At 40.8% G+C, this 18,091-nt stretch overlaps 1 protein-coding gene and 1 long non-coding RNA gene across 8 annotated transcripts in view; one reads left to right on the top strand and one right to left on the bottom strand.

Moving 5' to 3' along the window:
• Nucleotides 1-18,091, top strand: part of ATXN1 (ataxin 1) — a 391,897-nt gene that overhangs the window by 36,595 nt on the left and 337,211 nt on the right. The gene's annotated exons all lie outside the window — the stretch shown is intronic.
• On the bottom strand, nt 16,086-16,581 carry LOC118981191 (uncharacterized). Its single transcript, XR_005065297.1, has 2 exons — nt 16,548-16,581; nt 16,086-16,305 (listed from the first exon to the last, which is right to left on the bottom strand). It is a non-coding gene; the product is annotated as an uncharacterized LOC118981191 (long non-coding RNA).

Genomic DNA, 18,091 nt, shown 5'->3' with positions numbered 1-18,091 from the left:
CCTGCAACCCAGGCATGTGCCCTGACTGGGAATCGAATTGGGATCGTGTGGTTCGCAGGCCCATGCTCAATCCACTGAGCTACACCAGTCAGGGCGGTTGTGTAATCATTTTAATGTTCCAGAGCTTCTTTTCTGACTAAACACTGGAACTTACTCTGTTGAATGCAAGGAACTGTCCTGAAAAGCTTAAGGAAGTTTTTAGTCTAAGCAGGGAAATTTGCTAGATTTAAAAACAAAAGATTTAACTAAAGGATGACACATAACATAGTTTTATTTTATGTATAAAAGATTGTATTTGAGTTTTATCCCTTGGCCCTTTTTTAGGAGTAAGTAATAATTGCAGCTTACTTTCTGTAGTTGATTTGTGGTAATAAATTATGTGTACACTGACTGTAGCCAGCTGAACTCATTTTAACTGCATGAAGATAGAGGATCTTTTAGAGGACCACAAAAGGTACATTTTTTATAAAGTTAACATGTCCCCAGAGATGGCACACTTGAGATCTTAAAGTAGGAAAGAAGGATAACATAATAGTTCACCGTTTCTTATGAAGGAATGCCCTCTTATATTGAAAAATAAAGAATTCAAAGTTTAGAATTTTTAGGTGAAATAATTTATAAATCATGGCACTAACTTATTTAATCCTTAGTAGAATGCTTCTTTATTTCTAAGAAGCTTGCATAAATGTTTATATGAACATAGCTTAACTATCTTAAATACAGCACATCAACGTTACTTAAAGACAACTTTATGTATAACTATACACATTCAAAGTTCTTGGGTAAAAACAGCTTGTACCTTCTTTGGAAGAAAAATCTTACTATAGATGGTGTGTGTATGTGTGTATGTGTGTGCAAACTCTTAAATAGAATTTTTGGAGCAGAGTGAAAAACTAGTATTGTTTTTACTAGTTTTGTTTTAACTAGTATTGGCTATAGTATCATACAGAGAGCAAGGCAAATATACTCAACTTTAGCAAGTTAGATGCATTAACAAACTTGACAAATCTTAATTTTTATTGCAGAAAATATTGATAGTGTTTGGTAAAGCTGATGTAGAATCAGGGTTGGCTCCTCTAATGACTCAGGAGCTCTAAATCTGACACATGTTCTCTGTGTAATTTTAGATTTTTCCTATTATTTTGGAATTTTTCATTATTTACTGTGGATTCAGCACGCATATACACATGGGCAAGAAAAGCAGTCGTTAGGTGGCTCAGTGAATGGAATCAGTGATGTTGAACAAAAATGAAAAAAACCCCACCCACCTTGTTGGTAGCTGGGCTGGCCTTTGGCCTTTATCCACATAAATACATTTTCTTCCTTATAACTTTACACATACCATGGATATCATTGCATTTCAAATTTTAAAAAGATCAGAACGTTTTAGTAAAATTAGAAGTGCAGTGTCCTGTTTTCTCATAGTTTCCAGTCACTGCTGGTTGTTGAGTTCTGGGCCCCCTTGGCCTTGGGCGGCCCTGGTTGAGAACTGCCCCTCCTGGGGCTGGTTCGCACACCCCACTACTGGAGGAGCATCAGAAAGAAATGGCGTAGTGGTGCTGGGAGCCCTTACCACCTGGCTCGCTCTCCTTTCCTCCCCCTCAGTGAGTGCTGGGTGGTTCCTGAGATGACAGGGCGTGGACTGTGGCGCCTGGTTTGTAGGCCCACCAGAGGAGGGGAGAGAAATGCGTGGGGTGGTCAGGTGAGGAGGCTGTGTTGACATCACCAACAAGGAGGGGAATGCTTCCCCTTGGGAATTCTTCATTTCTCATCCTTGTACTTTTTCAGAATGTCATGGTGCCCCAGTAACCATATGGCAGTGTGACATTATAGGCATCTATGTTTTTCTGGGTAGAGGGCTGTAGTTTTCATTAGGTCCTCAAAGAATTTAAGAACCCAGTAATTTAGAATTGAGAGATATGGGTGTCTTTGAGGGTAAGATGCTAAAGCTGAGTTATAGAAAAACAGGCTGCCTGTTTCATTTGATTAAAAATCTGTGACATGGCCACATATGAACTTGGTAATTGGCATTGCACACATACCTGGTACACGTTTGAAACACAGTTTGTGTATTTTGGTAATGAGAAAATAATGTCTCCGGGTTTGTAGCATCACGTTTGGAGATGACTGACTAGATGCTGTCACCTTGTGCGTGGTAGCTCCCATTTTCTTCTGTGTTAGAAACTGTTCAGCGTGAGACAAATGAGTGTTTGAGACGTGTGCGACTGTCTGAGTGAAGAGTCTAATAGCTCTCTTTAGAGAACTGTCTTCTGCTTTACATTTGTGTCAAGAAGTATGCAGAGCAGGAAAACTTAACAGCTTGGGAATGGGGAGCAGGCTCCATTGTGTTGCAAGTGCAAATCTCATATAGTTGTACGTCCGCACGGTGCTTTATAGTTTGCAGAGCTGTCGACTTACATGCATCCTCGACCAGGGCGAGCATTTCTTGTCTGAGTTCTAGCTGTGCCACAGTGCTGGCGCAGCATCCAGCCTGTGCAATTCTGAAAAAGTATTTTGTAGACTAAATTACCTCAATCCGTTCTCGTAGCAGTCCTGTCAATGTAGACACAGCATTTCAGCATTCCTTTCTATGGACTCAAAGAGGGCGATTATTTACCTAAGGTCATGTGGCTGGTTGATAAATGATCTGGGCCTTGCCTTTACACCATGCTTTGTATCTTGACCCAAATAACAAAAGTGGAAAGCCGCATTTGATCAACTGAGTTTTACTGCAAGAGTGGGAGAGTGGTTAGAATCTTCAGATAGTGTCGAGAATAATGTTACAGCACGCTTGCCTTGCAACAAAGAGAAAGTCTTATGCCCGTATCTCTTGATGGTGCTATGAAGTTGGGCTTCTGTAATTTGGGGGAAGAAAAGAAAAATAATGTATTCATTCTAATACAATCAGCTATTTATGGACTGTCTCCTCTGTGCCAGGCATAGTGGGTGCATTGGGGCACAAATGCAGTGTAAGTCCTGCCCTCACAGAGCTTACCATCTCACAGGCAGGCAGACCACAGGTAAACCTGGAAGGTTACTCTGTCTTTCCAGACCAAAAATAGGGGAGAGAAGGTGATGGTGGCAGCGAGAGGGGTTATTGATCTGGGGACATCAAAGGAAAGCCATTCACAGGATGTGACATTTGTGCGGAGACCTACATCACGTGAAAAGTTGGAGTGGTGGCGGTGAGGTAAGGGACGGGCATTAGGGAGGACTGGCTGAGCAAAGGCCCTGAGGTCAGAAACAGCTTTTGCCTCTGGAACTGGAGGCAGGAGGACTGGAATTTATTTGAAATGCAGTAGGGGACTCTGTTAACAGTTTCCTACGGCTGCCCTAACAAATTTCCACAGCTTGGTGGCTTACAGTGATGGGAATTTGTCCTCTCACAGTTCCAGAGGGCGTAAATCTGAGGTCAGCATGCCAGCGGGGCCTCACTGCCTCCAAGGGCATCAGGGCAGAATCTTTCCTTGCCTCCTCCAGCTTCTGGTGACTCTAGACACCCTTTGGCTTGTGGAAGCAATACTCCAATCTGTGGATAACTTCTATCCTTTAAAAGTTTGGAAAGGCCATACTGTTCTTTATGGAGGTATGAGTTAGCAGTTCTGGCTTTCTTCTCTGTGTCTATATCTTGTCCTCTTCTGTCTCTTGTAAGGACACTGGTTATTGGATTTAGGGCTCACCTAGGTAATCCTGGATGACCTCATCTTGCACCCTTTAACTTAATTGAGTCTGCAAAACCCCATTTTCCATATAAGGTCACATTCATGGGTTCTGGGTCATCAGTGCCTCTTTTTGGGCGGTCCCCTGTTACAGGAATCATAGAGGATGTTTAAGCAGAGTGAGTGGAGTGTGTATCAGATAAAGGGAAGGCTTTGGTGCTGTGGTTGTAGGAAGATGAAGAATCAAGCAGGGAGACTGTTAGGGAGGCTATGGCAATGATCCATATGAGATGGGTGGGGGCGGAGAAGAGAACGGGTGAATTCAATTCTGCATCACAGGGGAACATCTGAGACTTGCTGATGAATTAGAACTAGGGAGAAAGAGAAAATCCAGGGTGTCTAGTAGACAAATTCAGGATGGTGGTGGCCTTGCTTGAGAAGGGGAAGACTGGTGGAATAGGCCAGGGCAGTGGTGGTGATGTGCAGAGTTGTTTTGGGCATGTGAGCTGTGAGAAACAGAGATGATGGGTGAGAATTTAGATGTATGAGTCCGTAGCTCAATATATACGTAAACCTGAGCCCGTTCAGCCTAGAGATGGGTAATATAAATCCAGCCCTATCTAGGGAGAGGGTTTTCATGGGGTGGAGGCTGTGGCTCTGTTCATTAGTATGAAGATCACAGAGCTGCTGACCACCAGTTTCAGTTTCTCACGGCAGCTCCTGATGTTTATGTGAGGGTCCAAAGAAGGGAGGGCACGTGGGAAGCTGGCCGTCGGGGAGCCTGGCCCAGCAATCATGGGCTGTCACAAAGGCCTCTGTGTGGTTAATTTTCATTTCGTTATTATCATTGTTTTCTTTGAAATCTTTCATTCTGAGCCCGACAGGCCTGATTGGCAGATTCACTGTCTGATTTTTCTAGTTTTAGATTATATGCTTTTTCTTAAAGCCATCTTCATCTATTAACCTACATTCATTTTTAATTTTAATGTTCCAATCAATAATTATTTCACTTGACAGTTTTTGACAGTCTGCTGCTACATTTAGGTATTTAGCATAAGTTCAGAATGTGTTCTCCACGTACACGAATGAAGTAAAGTTGCTCTTCCATCCTGAGCTTTGGAGGGAATAGGAAAATATGCATGTTTACTGTGCCTTGGGGAGTTTTGGGTATAGAAATACTGACTAGTTTTCTATATAAGAATAGAGGACTACAGAGCGTTATTTTCTGTGATGTAGCACCTTACTTAATGTCATAGGTTAACTTGAAAGGTTGATTGCTCTTTATTGGAACTGATATTGTGAGGTCATCCATTCACAAATGTTTACTAAGCATTCATTGTGTGCAGGGCTCTGTGCTAACTGATGGGAAATTAACACACAATCTCCTAGAAGTATAGTGGCCAGGAAAGCTAAGCCACTTCCCAAATGATGATGGGTAGAAATACTTTAAAAATGAAAGTTTTTAATCTTCTTGCATATTTACACTTAATGATAATCCTATTTGGACATTCCAGGTGAAAAACTAGGAACCAAGTGCATAGTCATCCTTGTGTCTGCATTGTACACACAGGCACAGGAGCGTTATCAGCGAGGGCAAACTTACCTGGAGACTGAACAGCGGGGGTGGGGGGGTTGTTCTTTCTTACTAAAATCAGTGTTAAAATTCTTGGCATTTCAGTTGGTCTCTGCTGTAGCTGTTGCTTTACATTTCGATAATGTACCAATGAGCATGTAATATTTAATTCCTAGTTGGATTGTGCAACTGGACAGAGCATTTCCAGCGAAACTCACTGCAAACGTGAAAGGAAATGTTTTCCTTGGAAACCAGGGGCGCACTCACTCCATGGCTTCTTCTGTGGGTTAGAAGTTCTGGAACAGAAGGAGGAAAGCAGTTAACCGGAGAGGAGGTGCTCAGTTCCGCTGCTCCTTTGCTCTGCTTACCCTCCTCAGTCTGGGGGCGCTTGGCCTGGTGTGTGCTGGCCTGAAGTGGGGAAGCAGGCACTGGCCTTCTGGTGCCCACTCTTTCGTTTTACCCCAGACATATTAATAGGAAGAATTCATAATATTATTGTGCCTAAAACTTTTCTGACTTCAGTCCTGAGCCTTTGCTTTTCAGTTTGTTAGGGCAAAAGAGCTAAGTGTTTTCTGGACATCATTGACTTTTTACCACGTTTTAGGTTTTTAAACAATAACCATATATAAACTTTATTGCACTTTATATGGAAGCCTTGCCAGTTACTAATTGGTTCCTGTGGGTCATTGGCCGTGCTTATTGTATTGGCTGTGCTTGTCAAATTGGCCCTGATGTTTAGATTACTTATTTAACCATGGTGCCGTTTCTATACATTCTGTCCATACACAGGGATGGACAGGAACTTCTTCCCGAAGCATCGAGTTCTTTGGCTCCCTTGTCCTAATGAGAACTGTGGAAATCGATTGAGAGTGAGCGGAGCTGGGAATGGGGTGAAAGCCACGCCATCAGGGAGGGCTGGCGGGATGTCCCCCACTCACTATCCGCACTCTGTGTGCAGGGCTTTAGGTCTGTGTCCAGGGCTTGGCACACTGGCTCGCAGAGCTACGTAACATATGAGCCTGCCCTGGCTCCATTATGCCAGCATCTTAATTCACAGTGAAATACATCACTAACATATTCTCAGGGCCACACGATCAGCACAAGCTGTGTGTCAAGCTACATGGGGATGTAAATCATAATTGGAAGCCACTGTATTGATTTACCTTAAGAAATTGCTGTCCTCCAGCTGCTGGTAGCAGCAATAGTTATAACACTTGTGTTTCTAGAGAAACAGTTTTTATGGAGTCACATGGATGCCTGGTGAGCAAGGAATTAGAACAAAGAAGTAGATACATCACTGTTAAGTGGTACCAGTCTAACCTAGCAGGCTCTTCTGTTCATCTCCAATGAAGGGTGGATTTTCTAGTGGTACCAGAAGCACTTTAGTCATTGGCTGTAGTCATCTTGCTAGGTTGGCCTTCTCAGTGAAGTGACTGCCTTCCCCTCCGATGGCTTGACACTGCCCACGTTAGTTTTAGTGACTCTACTTCCCTGAGCCAGAGAATGCCTCCTTTTAGCGACATGGTCTTTTCTTAAATACATGAATATAATTCATCAGGTGCTGGCAAGGGTGGGGGGCAGCTGTGATGGTGATCATGCTACTTTGCTTTCTTCAGTTGACTCTCTATGTCCATATTTTAACCCATTAAGTCTTGTTCTTACAATAGACCTCTGACTAGGCAACCGCTTTTCCCCATTTCCAAGCTCTGCGTAGGGGAATGGTGGTGTGTATCTCCTCAGTGTACTCTTTATTAGTCTCTTGGAGAGTTTCAGGTGGATTTCCCATAAATTATACCTTCAGATCACGTACTGTGAAGTACATAGCAACATGGAGACATTTGTCCAGACTAGGAATAGGCAAAACTATCAGCCTGAGGGCCAGATCCAGCCTGCCATCTGTTTTTTTGTAAATAAAGCTTTATTGGAACACAGTGATGTCCATTCCTTTATCTAATGTGTATGGGTACTTCTGTACTACAACCACAAAGTTGAGTTAAATAGTTACAAAAGGACTGTAGACCAACAAAGCCTGAAGTATTCCCTATTGGACCCCTTTCAGAAAATGTTTGGCAACCCCAGTCTATAGAATTTTCAAATCATAGAATTGCAGCGAGAAAAGAGGTGAAGGGACCATCTTCTGCCTCCAATTCGGTGAGGAAACGGAAGAGCAGAGGAGGAATGTGACTTGCCTAAAGGTCCCAGAGCTGGATAGTGGGAGAGCCAGAACCTGAACTCAGATCTTCTAATTCCTGGTGTGAGTACTTGCTTCCTGCTTTTGGAGGAAGGACATTGTGAGTCTTGTGCTTCACAACATACTGAAATAAAGCCTCTTTAGTGGTACGAGCTGTTTTCCAAACCGATTTCCCCAGGTGCCACCAGCCAGAATGGCACTGATATTCATTGACTAATCTTATGAAGAGCACTTAACCATTTGCCAGGCATGAGGATAAGGGCTGGGGGCACTGGTGAATAAATACTACCTGTCCCTTCAGAGGTTTGGAATGGAGGAGTAGTCAGACTTTTGCACATCCTTCTATTTTGCAGTATTAAATGTCATAAACGGCTGTGCACAGAGGCTGTGATCATACAAAGGAAACATGTGCCTTCAGGGAGTAGGGGTGTTGTCAGGAATGACTCCACACAGCTGGAGATACTTGAGCTCTGTCTCAAAGGAGGGAGAATTCTTCAGGCAGAGAACTGCCATGGAAATGGCTCAGGGCCCTCTGGGCATGTAGTCCAATAGTCTGGGCATCCCTGTCTACCACACCAGAGGTAGAGCACAGGGTATATGGTGAAGGAGTGAAAGCAAACGTAGTTGGGAAGGTAGATTGGGGCTAAATTGGGGAGCCCACAGCATTTCGTACTAAGCCCTTAGCTTACGCGCTGGGGGATTCTAACTGGTAGGCTCCAGAACACATGGGAGAACACGGATCTTACAAGGAAGGTCTACATATGTCTGTGGACTTAATAATTAATATCACTAACATAGAAATAGGGCTTTCTATGTTATACAGGTTGGAGCAAAAGTAGGTTTATATTTGTGAGTATGTGAAACATAGAATTTGTTCCTTTACTATATACTAATTACTGTATTTGTTCCCATATGAACCACTGTGAAGCTACTTTTGCCCTAATTTGTATGTAGCTGGCTGATATTGTGATTCATCAACCAAAAATTCATTGAGAGAGTTACTAAATTAATACTATCTCTTTGGTCATTGTATATTTTCTTAACTAATGGTTATTAAGACGAAAGTATCTTTTGCCCTAAGTCTGCAAAACTTTGATTACAAAATGACCTTGGGAACTACTACTGTGGAGGGCAGGTGGTCTTGGAACTTTTGAGTTAACAAATGGTGTAGGTTTCAGAGTCAGGCTTCTTCATATCTCACAGCTGCATGACTTGGCACAAGTTATTTAACCTCTCTAAGCCAGTGTCCTTATCTTTAAGTTATTTAACCTCTTTAAGCCTTAGAGTCCTTATTTCTATCTTTACTCTTATTGGTAAAATAACACCATTTGCCTCTCAAGATTGTTATAAAGGCCTAATGTATGAAAAGCATATACCAGGGTGCCAAGCACATGAGGTGTACTCAGTAATGCGTGTCAGCCGTTTTCATCATGTTTGCTTGCACATGCAGGCGTACCTTCCATCTGACCCAGGGTGGGGGATGAGTTCAGAGGGGAGTGGTGTAAGGTCTCTTGTTCTCCAGGTGAGAAGTGATAGGGGCCTGGATCGGGGCCGTGGTTGACAGCCTGGAGGGTATGCAATAGGCAAGGAGGTGGGAATTGCAAGGGCTCTTCAGTGCGTGCCCAGAGCTGTGGACCAGGTGGAGATCAGAGGGCAGAGAATTCTAGTTCTTTCACTTCCTGACACTGGATAGTGACGATTATCTGGCAAGTTCCATGGCTCTTAATTCCTAGAATTTATCTAGGTAAAAATTCATCTAGGGTAAAAAAATACTATTATTTTAATGAATGAATAATCTCTCTTTGGAACATAATAAAACTGGAATTAGAATATAAGTATCTTATTTCATTATGATTTAATATAACCCCGCACTGATGTGTCTGTACATAACAGAAATGTATATAATGTAAATGTAATCTAGGACAATATGTGGATATTCTAAACTAAAAAGAATTACATAATATTTAGATATTATTAAGTATTTACAGGTAGGCTTAAAAATAGGATAAATGTTAAGTGTCATCTGAGAGAGTTTTATTTCCTTCTTTGTCATTTTTGTATTTTCCAAAATGAATATATATTATATATAATTAATATATACACTAATATATATATATGTATATATATATATATATATATTTTAANGGGTAAAAAAATACTATTATTTTAATGAATGAATAATCTCTCTTTGGAACATAATAAAACTGGAATTAGAATATAAGTATCTTATTTCATTATGATTTAATATAACCCCGCACTGATGTGTCTGTACATAACAGAAATGTATATAATGTAAATGTAATCTAGGACAATATGTGGATATTCTAAATTAAAAAGAATTACGTAATATTTAGATATTATTAAGTATTTACACAGGTAGGCTTAGAAATAGGATAAATGTTAAGTGTCATCTGAGAGAGTTTTATTTCCTTCTTTGCCATTTTTGTATTTTCCAAAATGAATATATATTATATATAATTAATATATACACTAAAATATATATATATATATATATTTTTTTAAATGCCAACAAGGCAGACAACAAGAGGAATGCATCAGAAAGACCTAAGGGATTTGCCATCCCTGTCTCTTTGAGTAGCTCCTTACAAATGCTAGAGGTAGCGCCCTCCCCGCTGGGTTTCATTTCAGTCAGATGATGTTTTTCTAAATCTAGTAACGTGGGGGCTAGCTCACAAAGGTGGGTGGAAGTGAGAAGTTAGAGGAGTATGCGCTGCTGGGGCGGGTCAGAATTGGACTGTTACATTTTATTGACTATTTTTAATGTTACTTTAGAGTCTGGGCTAAGACATGGGAGTCGTGTTACTCCCCATCATTTCTCAGTCTGCAGGTTCTCACACACGTGGGCCCCACACTGCACGGACCTACGCTGTGGGAGTGCCAAGCCTTCAGTGAGGATGTCAGGTCTGGTCTCCACTCTGTTACTTGGCTTTGTAACAGACCAGGCCTTTACACTCTCCGAGCCCAGCTTCTTCATCCATGAATGAGGGTAGTTCTGACTATCTCACAAGGTTATTTTGAAAGTCCGTTTTGAATGGGCTATAGAATGCCATGCATATGAGAGTTGTTTCTAATGATGGCGTGGCTGCTTGTCAACATTGTGGCTATGGCCAAGGACATGAGCTCTCTGGACCCCAGCACTGTAAAACTAAGGCAATTGAATCAACTTTTGTCTCTTCAACACACCTGAGAGATTTGGAGTTCAGGAAGAGTGGGTCACTTTGTAAGTTCCACTGATGTCTAGCCACTATGCTGTGTACGTGAAACTAATTTAGTACTGAATTTCAACTGTGATTGAGAAAAGAAAGAAACAGTGGGGCAGAGGAGCATACCCTAGGGCAGTGGGTCTTCGAACTGCACAGGCACCAGACTCTCCTGGAGGCTGCTGAACCCGCAGATTCCTGGGCTGCGCCTCCGGAGTGTCTGATTTAACAGCATGGGGCCTAAGAATATGCATTTCTAACACCCCTCCCCCCCCCATGCTGATGTTCATGCTTCAGGGACCACACTTTGTGGGGGAGAGCAGGTAGGAGGCAGGTGGGAGAACAGTGTACAGTATGAAAAAGCATCCAATTAATCTTAATATTCTTCCCTTTCCCCCATAAACACATACCCAGGTCACCTGTACTACATGTTTTCTGAGATTCTTTCCTTCCCCCGAAGCTTTGGTTCTCTGTTGATACCTCTGACAGCAAAAGCAAGAAGTCACTTTTGGAATAAGCAGACCTCACCCAAGTAGCCTGAACTGACAAATCGCTATTACACGGCATCAGCTTGCATTCAGAGATGCTTCTTTACACACATGTGCACCAGAGGCCAGGGATGTCTTTTGGCTCTGATTGCCTTTTAAAAAAAGTCAGTGAGTAAGCTAATTTTAGAGGAATGTCTCAGAAAGCTATTCCTGTAAACCCAGCATTGTGGAATTGAAACAGGAAGCACTGCTGGTTAGCACAATTTTATTGAAACTTGATCGTGCGGAGGTCCCTCTGAATTCAAAGAGTTTGGAGGGGAACCCTCCTCCCCATCCCTTATCACTCCATCGTCTGTTTAATTTGCTGACACGGTATCTTCCTTTTCAGCCAGGGATACTACTTCTACGTGATTCTTTCACTGGAGGGGATGAATAAGAGAGGGAGAGTTGGCATTAATTACTTCATCAGCTCTTCGTGTGAGTCATCTCCTGCTTGTCGAATGAATTCATCTGGAAGGAGGAGAAATGTTATCTCTGGTTCCTGAGGCCAGCTTGGGCTTCGGTTAACTAGGATACTCCCTCGGAGGGACGAGTCATCATAGTTCCATTCACTCACTAAGGGAATGCATAGATTGTGAATTTCATTATCCTAGCACGTATGCATAAATATGTAAACAGCAGACTGCTCTTACCCCGAGCTCTTTATCGATAATCAGATGCCATAGGCAGGATGTTAACCCTGGAAGGGCATTCTGCTGAAGGTGGGTGCTCAAAAACAAAGCAAGCAAGCTGTATTTAGGTTCATACCTCCACTGAATTCCCTCTCGTTGCTTTCGATTCGATTAACAGGGGTGTTGAGAGAAGAGGGGACAATTTCCAGAATGAAACCGCCTTCCGTTTTTTCTGGGTTTGATGTGGTAGTTGGATTACTTTGAAACGCCAATTTTCTGTCTCTTATTTTCTTCTTACGTGCAGTTCGCCCGTGTCTTCCTGTTTGGCTTGTGCCTTCCCCTTCTGACTCAGTCTTCTCTATTTCTCTTCTCACTCTGCCAGACCACTGTTCTTCCTCTGCCTTTGGCTTTTCTCACTCGTGCTGCCCTTGCATGGCCTTTTCCACTGAAGCATGTCTCTGTTCGCCGTGTCTTTAGAGAATGTGGGTTCTCTCCAGGCAGACCCTCCCGATGGAAAGCGCATCCTTCTTTTGACTCATACATTCTATTTTTATTCAGGAAGAATGTACATACAGTGAATGCATAATCTTGAATGTACAGTTCAGTGAGTTTTGATGGATAGGTGCGTCTGTGTAGCCAGCACCCTAATCAAGGTGTAGGCTATTTCTGTCACCTCAGAGTCCTTCTTCCTAGACCCTGTCAGTTCCCTCCCCCTGCCCGTATTAAAACCAGGGCTCTCATTTCTCTCACTCTAGGTGGGCTTTATCTGTTCTTTAACTTCATACAAGTAAAACATTAGTATGTACATGTTTGTATATGCCTTCTTCTGTTTAACATATCATGTTTGATATTCACCCATGTAGTTGCATGTATCGATAGTTTAATAATTTTTTAACGCCGACTGGCATTCCACTGGATGTATATACTACAGTGTATCCAATCACAAACAACGTTTGGGTTGTTTCCCCGTTTCGGCTGTTGTGAAGAAAAAGGCTCTAAGCAGTGCTGTACAAGGCTTTTTGTGGACCTTTATTTTCATTTCTCTTTGGAGCGACATTACTGGGGCCTAGGGGAGTTGTTTAACTTCACAAGAAACTGTGTGCTTTTTAAAGTGACTGCAGGATTGTATGCTTCTTCCCCGAGTTTAGGAAAGTTCTAGTCACTTCACATCCTCACCAATCATTTGTCTCATTCTTTTAAAATTTTAGCTATTCTAGTGGTTAAATGAAGTACTGTCACGTGGTTTTTCATTGCATTTCCTGATGACTAACAACGCTGAGCATCTTTCTTATGCGCTTACAGGCCATTTGTCTGTCTTTTGTGCAGTGTCTATTGAAGGCCTTTGACCATTAAAAAAACTGGATTGGTTGCCTTTTTTGATGTAGGAGTTCTTTATGTGTCCTTGGTCATATATGTGTATTACAACATTTCCCCGGTATTAGGCTTGCCTTTTCACTTTTGTGACTGTGTTTTTGGATAAGCCACTTTAAATTTTAATGAAGTCTGATTGGTCATTTTTTAAGATAAATATTTTTGTGGCTTTATAAAGCTTTTGAGTACTCTCTGTTTGCTAAGATATTCTTCTGTGTTTTCTCCCAGAGGTGTTTTAGTGTAGCCTTAACATTTCAGTCTGTGACCTATCTCTAATGAATTTTAGTGTCTGGTGTACGGTAAGGGTCAAGGTTCCTTTTTTCATGTATTTTTTGGAATGTATGAAATGATTTTTGAGAAGATTTTCTCATCAAATTGCCTTAGTGTCTTTGTCAAAAATCAATTGACTGTATTTGCTCTGTTTTAATACTATTGTGTTTCATTGATCTGTATGCTGTATTATGTCAATAACCATACTGACTTGATTAAAATATTTTTATGGTAAGTCAGGAAGTATGAGTCCTCTAACTTTGTCCTTTGTTTTTAAGATTATTTGAGGTGTTCTAGTTCCTGTAGAGCTTCACATAAATTTTAGACCTAACTTGTAGTTTCTTTTAAAAATGAGAAGTTTATTGGGTAGCACTGAGTTATGGGGAATCAATATAGGGAAAATTGGTATATTAATAATATTGAGACTTATAATTCAAAAACGTAGTATATCTCTTTGTTCTGTTATTTATTAATTTCTCTCAGTATTGTTTCCCTTTTGGGGGGTAGGAATATTTCATGTCTACTATAAAATTTAACTGTATTTTGTGTTTTTTGATATTATAAGTTTAATTTTTTACAATCTAATTTTCAAATCATTTTATGTTTAGATAAGGAAATGCAATTGGATTTTGTATACTGACCTTGTATCTTGTAGACTGCTAAACTCACTTACTGGTGAGGGTGGATAACCATGCCTTGTTCCTTATCTTAGGGGGAAGGTTTTATTCTTTCACCACTAAGCATGATAACAACTGTAAGCTCTTCACAGTTTCCCCTTATTGGATTGAGGAAGTTTCCTTCTGTTTCTAATTTTTTGAGAGAGGTCTGTCTGTACGTTTTTATCAGTGGTGGAATATTGAATTTGGTGCAGTTCCTTGTCTGCCTCTAACGAGATACGTTGTATAGTGTTTCTCTCTGTCTGGCAAATTAGGTTAATTGATTTTAAATGTTAAACCAACCTTGAGTTCCTGGGATAAGAAAAAACTTATTAATATGTATTATTCTTTTCAGTTAATGCTGGCTTTTTTAGACTTATATTTTACTTCATCGTTTTACAATGCTGTCCATGGGGAGTATTTGTCTATATTTTTCTTTTGTTGTGTTTGCTGGGTTTTGGTGTTGGTGTTCAACTGGTTTCATAAATTGTGTGGTGGGATGTTTCTGTCTTCACTGTTTTCTGAAAGAATTTCTGTAAGATTGTATTTCTTTTTAAAACAGCTGGTGAAATTCAATAGTGAAAGCACTTGGGCCTGGAGGTTTCTTCATGCAATGGCTGCAAACATAATGTAATGTTAAGTTACCACACGGTGGAGCATCTTCTTCTCTGTCATTGTCGGGTGCTGTGCACTGCGGTGCGTGTGTGGTGAGCCCAGGGTTTCAATAAGGAATTCAGTTTCTTCACAGATTGTTGACTATCTTGTTTTTTTGGTTGTCTATTCTTGGTTATGTTTTAGTAAGTTATTTTTCTAGAAATATAGAAAGAAATTGTTCATTTCATCTAAGTCGTGAAACTTATCAGCATGAAGTTGTGTAATGTTTACTTATTATCTATTTAATGTTGATAGGATTTCTAGTGATCTTTCCTTTCACATTGCTGATATTGGTTATTTTATTTTCTTATTTCATTTTTGTGATTAGTCTTTCTAGGGGTTTATTAATTTTATTAATCTTTAGGAAGAAATGAACTGTTGCTTGTTTTCTGTTTCATTGATTTCTACTCTTCATTATTTTTCTGTGTTCTAATTTTGGGTTTAATTTGCTCTCCTTTTTCTAGACCATTAATTTGAAAATTTTCTTTCCTGTTATTAGGTGCAGACACTTTAGGACTGTCGTGTCATCCTAATGAATATAGCTCTTAGCGATTCAAAGGGAGGTTCTGTGGCTCTGGGAATTCTCCTCGTCCAAGGTTTGCTGATAGGATATGGCCACCACGGCCGTGGGCCATTCAGTCAGCCAGGGATTTGAGGTGAATCCTCGAGTCTTAGGTGCACCGCACAGATTTGGATATGGAATGCTTCTATTATAACTTCACTCAGTATTTTGTAATTTCCATTTCATTTATTCCAGGGGAATAAAAGAAGTATTTTAATTCTTAGAAACATCGGGAATTTTTAAGCTTTCCTTTTTTCCCCATTTTTGTGTCAACTATATTTTCAATTTATTTAATATTCTCCATAGTTGTCTATTTCAATATTTTGAGGACAATACTTGTTACATGCACATGTAACATGCACATGATCATNACCACGGCCGTGGGCCATTCAGTCAGCCAGGGATTTGAGGTGAATCCTCGAGTCTTAGGTGCACCGCACAGATTTGGATATGGAATGCTTCTATTATAACTTCACTCAGTATTTTGTAATTTCCATTTCATTTATTCCAGGGGAATAAAAGAAGTATTTTAATTCTTAGAAACATCGGGAATTTTTAAGCTTTCCTTTTTTCCCCCATTTTTGTGTCAACTATATTTTCAATTTATTTAATATTCTCCATAGTTGTCTATTTCAATATTTTGAGGACAATACTTGTCACATGCACATGTAACATGCACGTGATCATAAAATGTACTTTATTGACTGTTCGTTTTCCTGGTGTACAATGTCCCTCATAGTCATTTGTAGTGCTTTTTATCTTACGTTCCATTTGTCTGATTTGAAAAGTATGATCTTGCATTTTGGTTTTATTTTTGTTCTTGTCTTTTTTTGAATCCCTTATTTTCAGCTGTGTTGTTTACTTTCATTTTAAATGGGCCACTGTTCTTTTCCTACGTATTGTGTGTAGTTTAAATACAGTATTTGTTTCTGTTATTTGGTTAGTGACTTTACACCCCATTATGCTTATTATATTTACTTTATTAAGACCTTTTACCTGGCTGGTGCAGCTCAGTGGATTGAGCGCGGGCCTGTAAACCAAAGGATCGCAGTTCAATTCTCAGTCAGGGCACATGCCTGGGTTGCAGGCCAGTTCCCAGCAGGGGACGCATGAGAGGCAACCATACATCAATATTTCTCTCCCTCTCTCCTTCCCTTCCCCTCTAAAGATAAATAAATAAAATCTTTTAAAAAAAGAGTATCATCCAGTAAAAATTTATTTAAAAAAAGACTTTTTAGCCTTGTTTGCAATGTTTTCGATTGCCATTTCATTTTGCTTCTTTTTTTTAAAGCCCCTTTCTCCCTTCTTTTGTAGAGCTTAAATTTTCTTTTGCTGGTTTTAAAAGAATTCAGTTTATCCTTATAGTGTTTACCTTCATCTTAACATAAACTTATACTTAGTTTTTTTCTGTCTAAGACCTACCGATAATTTCATTGTTTCCCAAATCACTCCTCACCTTGTAACCATTGGACCTCCCCCATCTAGTGTTCCCTCCTGAGACTTAACCTCCTCCTCTCCTTCAAGAGTTCCCCTGAATACAGGCTTGTGTCAGGTAATGGGTGAAATTCTCAGGTGCATCAGCCTCCACCCTCTGCAATCTCCCCATCTTGTTTGGAACCAGAAGTCACTTTTGCTTTTACAATTTTCTTTCTTCTGGCAAAGTGGAGGGTAGAATTGACTGGGTTGACATTGGAGACGGAGAAACATCTAGGGGTCTGTTGCGCAGCCCGGGAGAGTTTAGGAGAGGCCAGATGAGGTCAGTGGCACTTGTGGAAGGATGGGTGGAACGATCAGTGGGTCCTGGTGTGTTTGTACTCGAGGAGTGTGAAAGAAGGGGCGATTGATGGTGCTAGGCATGAGAAGCAAATATATTAAATTTCTTTATTTTTTTTTCCTACCCTCTTCCAAGTTCCAGTTACAGGATTTCCGAACAGGGTTTTGTTGGCAGGGTTAAATGAAGTAAAACATGTAAAATACATGGCATATATCCTGGTATAGAAGTGATAATTTTAAAAAATTGAATGCTAACTACTACCCTGCTGCCTCGGTGACTGCACGAAGGGGCACAGGGAGGCCGTAGTTAACCTAGGAGGCCCGGTGCTTCTCTCTCCACCTCTCTCTCTCTCTCTCATGGTTGGGGTGGGGAAAATGTTAATTATTTTATTTCTTATTAGGATTTAAAATTCGATTTGCCAGTGGGACATCTAGATAGCACATCATTGGATGCATAAATCTAGAACTGATAGGAAGTAGGGATTTGAGAGTAGTTAGTAACGAACCATAGGAGGTCTTCTAGCAGGAGCCGACAGACTGAGAAAGGGAAGAGACCCTCGGAAAAACATGTATAGGGTGGATCCGTCAGAGGATTGGGAGGCCCGGCTTCCCACCCCGGGTTCTGACTGGCCCTCTCGGGGCTGCTGTTTGGATCTCACTCTCTTTCTCTGTCGCTCCTTCTCTCTCCCACTCCTTCTTCTTTACCTTCCGCTTTCCCCCCTCCCTCTCTTCCTTCATTCTTCATGAATTCAACAAATATTTTTTGAATACCTGCTATATGTCAAATTCTGCTCTAGGTATTGAGGTCAAAGCGTCAGATAAGATATGGTCTTTTGCCTCTTGTGCTGAACAACAGACAACCAATTCAACTACTACTCTGTGTTAACCTTTATGATACCTGTGTGTTACAGAACCACAGAGAAGGGGCATCTAAACAAGATGGATTGGGGAAAAGACAGTCAGAGAGGATTTTAAAAACATGTCCTTCAAAGTAGGCTTTTT

Source organism: Sturnira hondurensis, unplaced genomic scaffold, assembly GCF_014824575.4.
Source record: "Sturnira hondurensis isolate 20B ecotype Veracruz unplaced genomic scaffold, ASM1482457v3 Scaffold0023817, whole genome shotgun sequence".
In the NCBI taxonomy this organism is placed as follows: Eukaryota; Metazoa; Chordata; class Mammalia; order Chiroptera; family Phyllostomidae; genus Sturnira; species Sturnira hondurensis.
The sequence above is the reverse complement of the archived record's forward strand: the minus strand, read 5'-3'. Positions and strand labels throughout refer to the sequence as shown.